General features: G+C 42.7%; 1 long non-coding RNA gene across 1 annotated transcript in view; it reads right to left on the bottom strand.

Annotated features, from left to right (window-relative positions):
- LOC115086207 overlaps nucleotides 1–7,167 on the bottom strand; it is a 30,027-nt gene extending 22,860 nt beyond the window's left edge. Inside the window, exons 1-3 of the long non-coding RNA XR_003855153.1 lie at nucleotides 7,046–7,167; nucleotides 4,138–4,192; nucleotides 1,955–2,071 (exon numbers count right to left, since the gene is read on the bottom strand). This is a non-coding gene — a long non-coding RNA (uncharacterized LOC115086207). The remainder of the gene's footprint in view (nucleotides 1–1,954; nucleotides 2,072–4,137; nucleotides 4,193–7,045) is intronic.
- Between the last annotated feature and the right edge of the window lie 800 nt (nucleotides 7,168–7,967).

The following is a 7,967-nucleotide window of genomic DNA, read 5'->3' on the forward strand; positions in this document are numbered from 1 at the left end:
CCCCACTGGACTTTTGGCAAGTCTCGTGGGGGTCAGGAGGCCCCCCACAAGCTGGCCAAAAGTTCCTGGAGGTCCAGCGGGGGTCAGGGAGCGATTTCCCGCCGCGAATCGTTTTCGTACGGAAAATGGCGCCGGCCATACGCGTATGGCCGGCGCCATTTTCCGTACGGAAAATGGCGCCGGCAGGAGATCGACTGCAGGAGGTCGTTCAGCGAGGGTTCCGGCGCCTCGCTGAACGACCTCCTGCAGTCGATCTCCTGCCGGCGCCATTTTCCGTACGAAAACGATTCGCGGCGGGAAATCGCTCCCTTACCCCCGCTGGACCTCCAGGAACTTTTGGCCAGCTTGTGGGGGGCCTCCTGACCCCCACGAGACTTGCCAAAAGTCCAGCGGGGGTCCGGAAGGACCTCCTGCCGTCCAATCTTTTTCGTCTATGGCCGCCGCCATTTTTTCGGCGCCATTTTGGAAAATGGCGCCGGCTGAAGACGACAAGATTGAGGAGCAGGAGCCCGTTCCGGACCGCTGCCGTTCCGGACCGCCGCTGGACCCGCAGGTTATTTAAGTTATTTGGGTGGGGGATTTAATTTAAAGGGTCGGGGGTGGGTTTTAGGGGGTTTTAATGTGCCGGTTTTTCGATTTTTAACGATTTTTCACGATTTTTCACGATATTTTACCCCCCCAAACGGCAACAATACGATTCCCTCCCCCTCCCAGCCGAAATCGATCGTTAAGACGATCGAGGACACGATTCACATCCCTAGTCTCTACCCCCCCTAGCTCTCCACTTATAGGTTAGAGTGGAAGGGGTTGAGTGTAGAGGGGAATGGGAGAGCAAAGGAGTTGGGGCCTGTAAGGATAGAGTGAAAGGGGTCTGAGCCTGTCCCTCCGGCACCAGGGTAGGGGGGAGGGAGTTGGGATGGCAGGACCATTTCGCCTCGCTAGATCCCCCTCGGCCACCGCTGCAGCTCCTACCACCGCCACCGCCTCTGGCCCTTCGAGGTGCTGGGGAGGGGGGGGAGGAACAGAACAGAGCAAAGATGTAGGAGGAGAGGGGACAAAATTCTTGCCTGTTTTAACGGGCTTAACGGCTTGTGCTAAATATTTTATGATTCCATTTCAATGTTTCCGATTGCATTGTTATATTGAATTTTCATAGATTTCGATTTATTTTCATTTTGATTTAATTATTTTGTGTGACATTGAGTTGGAATTGAGCTGTGTCGTTTACCATGCCATTCATTTACTGAGTATAGTTTTTTTTTTTTTTTTTTTCATTCTTTTTCATTTCTAGAATTATGCGGTTTACATCTAGACACGGATTGCTTCTCACATGGACAATTATATGTTGCGTGTTCTAGAGTCGGCAAACCAGACAATCTCTATATCTGCACAGACAATGGAACAACAAAAAATATTGTATACCCACAAGCATTGTGAAATTAAACATATTAGAAATGTGCACTCTCTCTTTTCTTTCTTTTCCATTTAACCAGACTGAGCCACAGCAACGCATGTCTGGGTACAGCTAGTCCCTAATAAAAACTAACCTGTTTGGAGACACTACCCTTGATAGATTACAATTTCTCCTGATATAACTACTTCAGTCCATAGCTAAATCATTTAAAGAAGTTTGTCTTTTATTCTAAACTCTGAAGCAAGGAGCTTCAGAACCTCTGCCTTCTGTATCTGACATCTAACATAGTAATAACTGATAACCATTTCATTCTGAGTTTAAAAAAAGCGATAAAATTCATGACATTAATCTGCTAGCTGGGATAGGCTGATTGACAAAGTACTTGAATATGATTGATCCTGCTCCATCCCCATCTGGATCTGCTATTTCTGGCTTGAAATTGAAAATAAATGCTTTGCTTTCTTTCCCCCATAGTCTTTAATGACACAAAACTGAATGACATTTCATCCCATTTCTCTAGACTGCATACAATATACTCACAGTTTCCTGCATCGTGTTCTAGTTTTCCAGACTCATAGAAGTTGTGGTCCCCCTGACGCAGCCCCTGATGCGAAACACGGCTGTGTCGGGGTCCTTGTATGATTTTCAATTATGTAACTGTATAATTTAAAAAATATATGTACCACATTTGTGATTGTATGCACTATAAAAAAAAACTATATTGCCAAGATGTATTGACCAGTAAATTGTTGCCACACATTATTTTTCTGGTGAATGGACAAAACTGAATGAACGAGAAATTGTATTTTTCAATTAAGATTCAAACGAATGAACATCCTTACTATTTAGCTGTATGTCAAAATTTTTGCCTCTGACATGTTCATCTGATGTTAACTTTCCTTGTCCTGATGCTTACACATGCCATGCTGGATCAGACCAAGATCCATCAAGCCCAGCATCTTGTCTCAGACAGTGGCCAATCCAGGGTCCAAGTACATAGAAAATCCCATAAGGTAGATCTAATTCCTATTACTTCACTTCCAGGGATAGCAATAGGTTTCTTTAGTCTACCTGGCTAATAATGTGCTATAGACTTTAACTCCAGAAACGTATTTAAACCTCTTCGCTAGTTGCCTTGATCATGTCTTCTGGTAACAGATTCCTCAGTTTGATAGTATGTTGAGTGAAAAAGTACATTCTATCATTCTATGATTTGTTTTGAATTTGTTGGTTGTTAGTTTCATGGAGTATCCCCTTGTTTTAGTATTATTTAAAAGGGTAAATAACCTTCCATTATTTACTTCCGTGTTTCTCCAATAATAAGACAGGTCTTATATTTAATTTTTGCTCCAAAAAGCAGGTTAGGGCTTATTTTCAGGGATGTCTTATTTTTTTTTCCATGATTGGTGAATGAGGACAAGGCTAAGCCCGCCTCCTCTTTCATTCACCAATCAGATTCAATTTTCGGCCGAACCTTATGGTTTGGTCATTGTTATCGGCCCGCCACGGGAAATCTCATTTTCCTGCGGTATGGGTCAATTTTATTTTGGCTGCCCCCTGAAATGATACCCGAAACCCGCCCCGACCCTTCCAATTTGATTAATTAAAACCAGGTTTGTACAGTAAAAAAACCCCCAAATAAAAACCTCAAACCCACCCCAACCCTCCAAATGTAATTTATTGCAACCACCCCCCAAAAAAAACCCAACTTGCCGAAACTCCCTGGTGGTCCAACGGGGGTCTCGGGAGCGATCTACCTCTCTTGGGCCGTCAGCTGCCAGCAATCAAAATGGCGCCAATGGCCCTTTGCCCTTTCCATGTGACAGGCTATAGGTGCCATTGGCTGGCCTCTGTCCTTTGCTCATTCCATGTGACAGAGGCCAGCCAATGGCGCCAATAGTCTGTCACATGGAAAGGGCAAAGGGCCATCGGCGCCATTTTGATTGCTGGCAGCCGATGGCCTGAGAGTGGGAGATCTCTTCAGTGATTGTCATATTTAATTGTATTATGATTGCTGTTGCTTAGCAGCCCCACCAGAGTAACTGCCTTGTACCAGGACCACTAAGGATTAGATCTAAAGTAGCTTTCCTGCTTGTCGGTTCTAGGACCAGTTGATCCACAAAGCAGTCATTTATAGCATCTAGAGACTTAACCTGCTAGCATGTCCTGATGAGACATTGACCCAGCCAATGCTGGGATAGTTGAAATCTCCCATTATTATTATGTTGATAAATTTGTAAACTTTTAAAATTTCAGCTAGCATTTAACAGTTTGTTTCTTTATTTTTGCCAGATGGTCACTATACTATTTCTGCTGTACTGATACCCATCACACATGGAATATCTATCCAGGATTATAAATAGTACCTTTTGTTTTCTGTAGGATTTTTATCTTGCTTGAACCTATGCCATCTTTTACATATGGTGCCACTCCTCTATCAGTTTTATCTGCCCTGTCATATTGATATTTTTTAACCCTGATATCAAAGTGTCCTATTAGTTATCCTTCTTCTACCATGCCTCTGAAATGCCTATAATGTCTGTATCCTCAAATAATGCCTAAATCCTAACTCAAATAATTATTTTAATTCAAATAAATCTTTTTGACTCAATACAATTTAAAGGGTCAAGTAAGATAAGTACTACACTGTACCTCAAAGCTATTTTTTCATGTACATCAAAGGGCCTAGATTCTAAATCAGCTCTAATATAACAGATTTTTACCTTAATTGGCTAACCTGATGATGGCTTTAACACCTTTAATCAAGAGCAGCAGCATCTGAAAGAAAAAAAGTTGCCTTATGTAAACTCTCACCTTTTTGCTAACACTTCTTTTTTACACCTACTTAATTTCCTTTAGGGAGTGTTTTGTCCAGGGAAAGGACCGGCTGAGAATAGCTACAGAAGAGGAGGTCAGATCTTTATGGACGTATAGGGTTCTGTTTCTTTCTGTGCTGAACAGTGAAACCGATAGGCCACAAAAGACTTTATTTACTCGGCTTTCTGCCCATAGACATGAAGTAAGAAAAAAAGCTTTATTAAAACAGATCCTACATCAGCTATTATCGAATTTTTCTTTTGCTATTTTTAATCTTTAGCTCCACTTGAAACTATAGGACCTCAAAATATGAAAAAAGTTCTGTGGTTTTGCAAGTAACTATGGTAGTCTCTAAAAAAAATGAAAAATGATTAAACACATGATAAACAGCTTATCTCAATTACCTCTAAGCAAACTTTCAATGTCAACCACAATGATGGACACTTCTTTTATGGATTTCAATGGTAAGCCTAGACTAGCACAGAAATAAATGTCTCATTCTTGTATTGGTTCACTGAAAATCATCTTCTTAGAATCCTGGCTGAACATTGCACAGTATATAAGTGAATTTAACTGTACTCAGTTTCTTACAGTAGGTAACGATATCGCATCCTGCTCATGTATTATAATTCTCAGTGTGTTTAAGATTTAAAAATCAAGTTCTAAACATAATTGAGAATAAATCGAAGTGCATGTGGAATTATGCAATTTATGGATCAGATCTGGTTAAGCATCACTATAGAGCTGGGAACTTTCAGTACAAGTCTTTCATATTCAGAAAAGCTTTTCCTTAGATACAAAATGGTAGGGATGTGCATTCTTTGCTCCATTCGTTTCAATCATTTTGGTAGTACATGTGTATCTCACAAATGGGAAAGGGCATAATGGGTGATTGTGGTAATGATGGTATTTGGGGTGTGGTTAAGACTAACCTTAAAGAGATGGAGAAAGCATGACCCTATAGCCTGTATCCAGAGTTTAGCTGGTGGGAGGGCAGAAGAGGCTCATGGGGAAGAGAAGGTACTTCCCTGGATGGATCCAGGGTGAGTAGTGGTGCTTACCCCAATGAGTTCAAGCTGAGAGAGAGGGTGTGTAAAGGAGTGGTCTTACTATCTCTCTATAAACCTGTATGGGACCAGGTATCTAGCCTGGTCCACCTTAAACCCTATAGACAGAGAGGACTCTGAGAAGAACCCTGCTGAGCAAGATAAAAGCATGAGCTCAGCTGAGAGCAGATAAGCCTAATGTCTCCAGGAGAAGGCATCCCCTAAAAACAACTGTTCTGAAGGTTAGCTGTAAATATACTGCTAGAGATAAGCAGTGGGCATGTTCTGAATATTGTATTATAATAAAGTGAATTCTATAAGAAAGAGGCTGGAGTCAGTATGGCTTGTCTCTCTAGTCTAAGAAGTTACTCAGCTATCCCACAGACTCTCATCCCGGGAGTACTAACATGCACCAGGGCACATAGTGGAGCTGTTTCATGTAGCAAGGGGCTCTGGGAAAGACCCTGATATGTGCTTAGAAGTTGATAGAAAATTCAGAGTAAATTGCCAATGCCACCCTGGGGAAAAATATTTAAAATTAATTGATTGGGACAGGACTGAGAGATGAGTACCCTGTACCCTGTGCAAGGGTGGCTGGCACTGATTTGGCAGAACAGTAATAATGGGAGATTTCAATTATCCCAATATCAACTGGGTAAATATTAGAGATGTGAATCGGAACTGAAATCGGATCCGATTCTGGTTCCGATTCACATCTCTAGTAAATATCACATCAGGACATACAAGCATACAGTTTCCAGATTAAATAACTGCTTGATGGAACAGTTGGTTTGTGAACTGATGAGAGAGGGAGCCATTTTAGACTTAATTTTTTAAGTAGAATGCAGGATATGGTGTAAGAGGTAACAGCAGTGAAGCTGCTCGGCTACAGTGATCATAATGCAATCAAATGTGACAATGACTGGAGGGAAGACCTTAAGTAAATCTACTGCTCTAGAATTTAATTTTTCAAATGGAAATCTTTGAGGAAAATAGAAAAAATATCAAAAGGTGCAGCAACAAAGGTAAAAGTTTATATCAGGCATGAGCATGGTTTAAAAACATCACCTTGGAAGCACGGACCAGTTGTATTCAATGCATTAGAAAAGGTGGAAGGAAGGCCAAATTAATGTTGACATAGTGTCGTGGGCTCCTCCGACTGGCTCCCCGGCAGGGCTTATTTTCTTCCTCCAAAGCTTTGCAGGCACTTCAATCCCGATAGCACAGCTGCAACCGATGGTGCCCGCTGTATTCCTAGCGGCTCTGACAACCCTCCAATGTGGTTATTTGCAAGCCTTTAAACACAGGCCCGAATCCTTAACCTGGCTAGTCACTCTAGCCAGTACCCTTTTCAAGGTCCACACAAGTGGGTAAATAACAGTTTTCCCCCTCCCCCACAGGGCAAGGGTTTAACAAACCAAACAAAAACAACAAAGAATAGTTTAGTATTAGTTCCAGCTGATTCCTCTCTCTGTGTTGTGCAGTAATCCCTCTTCTATAGTCCCGTGATAGAAAAACTGCAACCTGGAACCTCTTTATCCAAATGTCTGCTGTCAGGCTTTAATCCTGGCGCTGACAGCCTTTTTGTGTTTGGGATCCAGCACAACTCACCCCTTCTCCCCTACAGCTGTGCTATAAGTAATGTTTTACCTCTACCACTCAGTCAGTACCTTCTTTAGTTAGTGCCTTCTTGGAGAAACAGGGGAGACAAACAATTTCCCCCACCAGGTTCTCTCTCAGTTCTGTGTCACATTACTTCTCCACTTACTCTATCTCCATGCTGGATAAAGAAGAGTCCTCTGTAGGTAGCTCCCAGTCCATCTCCTCCTCCTCCTCAGAGAAACTGCTCTCTCCTTTTTCCTCCTCACTCAGGGACACACCCTCTCCTTCCCACAGCATGGACTCAGCTGACTCTAATTCCCCCAGATCACCGTCAGCAGCCACTTCAGCCTCAGCTTGGTCACGAGCCTTCCACTGCCACTCTGGAACTCTGGGTATTGTAGTCCTTACAGGTTGTCTAAACGCCCCCTGCTGTTTCACTTTGGGATAGCTTGACAACTGTTTAGTTGGGACCCACTTACTGTCCCTCTGGGATAGGAGCCTGTTGCTCTTCTCATTACATATCCCCCCCTTTTGAAAACACTGGAACTTCGCGGGCTGGGTGTTTCAGTGTTCTCTTCTAAACGAGATAAGAAATCAGCATTTATATGCTCTTTACCGGCTCTATGGCGAACTTCAAATGTATAGGCCTGAAGTGCTAAATACCATCGGGTTAACCTAGTGTTGGAATCTTTCATCTGGTGTAACCACTTCAAGGGGGCATGGTCGGTGACTAAATCAAATTGCCTCCCCCCCAAGTAATACTTTAGAGAGTCCACAGCCCATTTCACAGCTAAACATTCTTTCTCTATTGTAGCATAATTTTCCTCATGGGGATGTAATTTCCTGCTTAAATACAGAACAGGATGTTCCTCCCCCCCTTCGAGCTGAGATAACACAGCTCCTAACCCTCTTCCTGAGGCATCCGTTTGTAACACGAAGGGCAAAGCAAAGTCTTCCGCTTTTAATAGGGGTTCCTGGCATAAAGCCCGCCTAAGCTTCTTGAAATCCTGGGTTGACTCCTTTTCCCATCTTAACTTATTAGGAGCTCATTTTTTTAACATATCATTCAAGGAACTAGCTAACTCCGC

This window comes from Rhinatrema bivittatum, chromosome 2 (assembly GCF_901001135.1).
Source record: "Rhinatrema bivittatum chromosome 2, aRhiBiv1.1, whole genome shotgun sequence".
NCBI classification, from domain to species: domain Eukaryota; kingdom Metazoa; phylum Chordata; class Amphibia; order Gymnophiona; family Rhinatrematidae; genus Rhinatrema; species Rhinatrema bivittatum.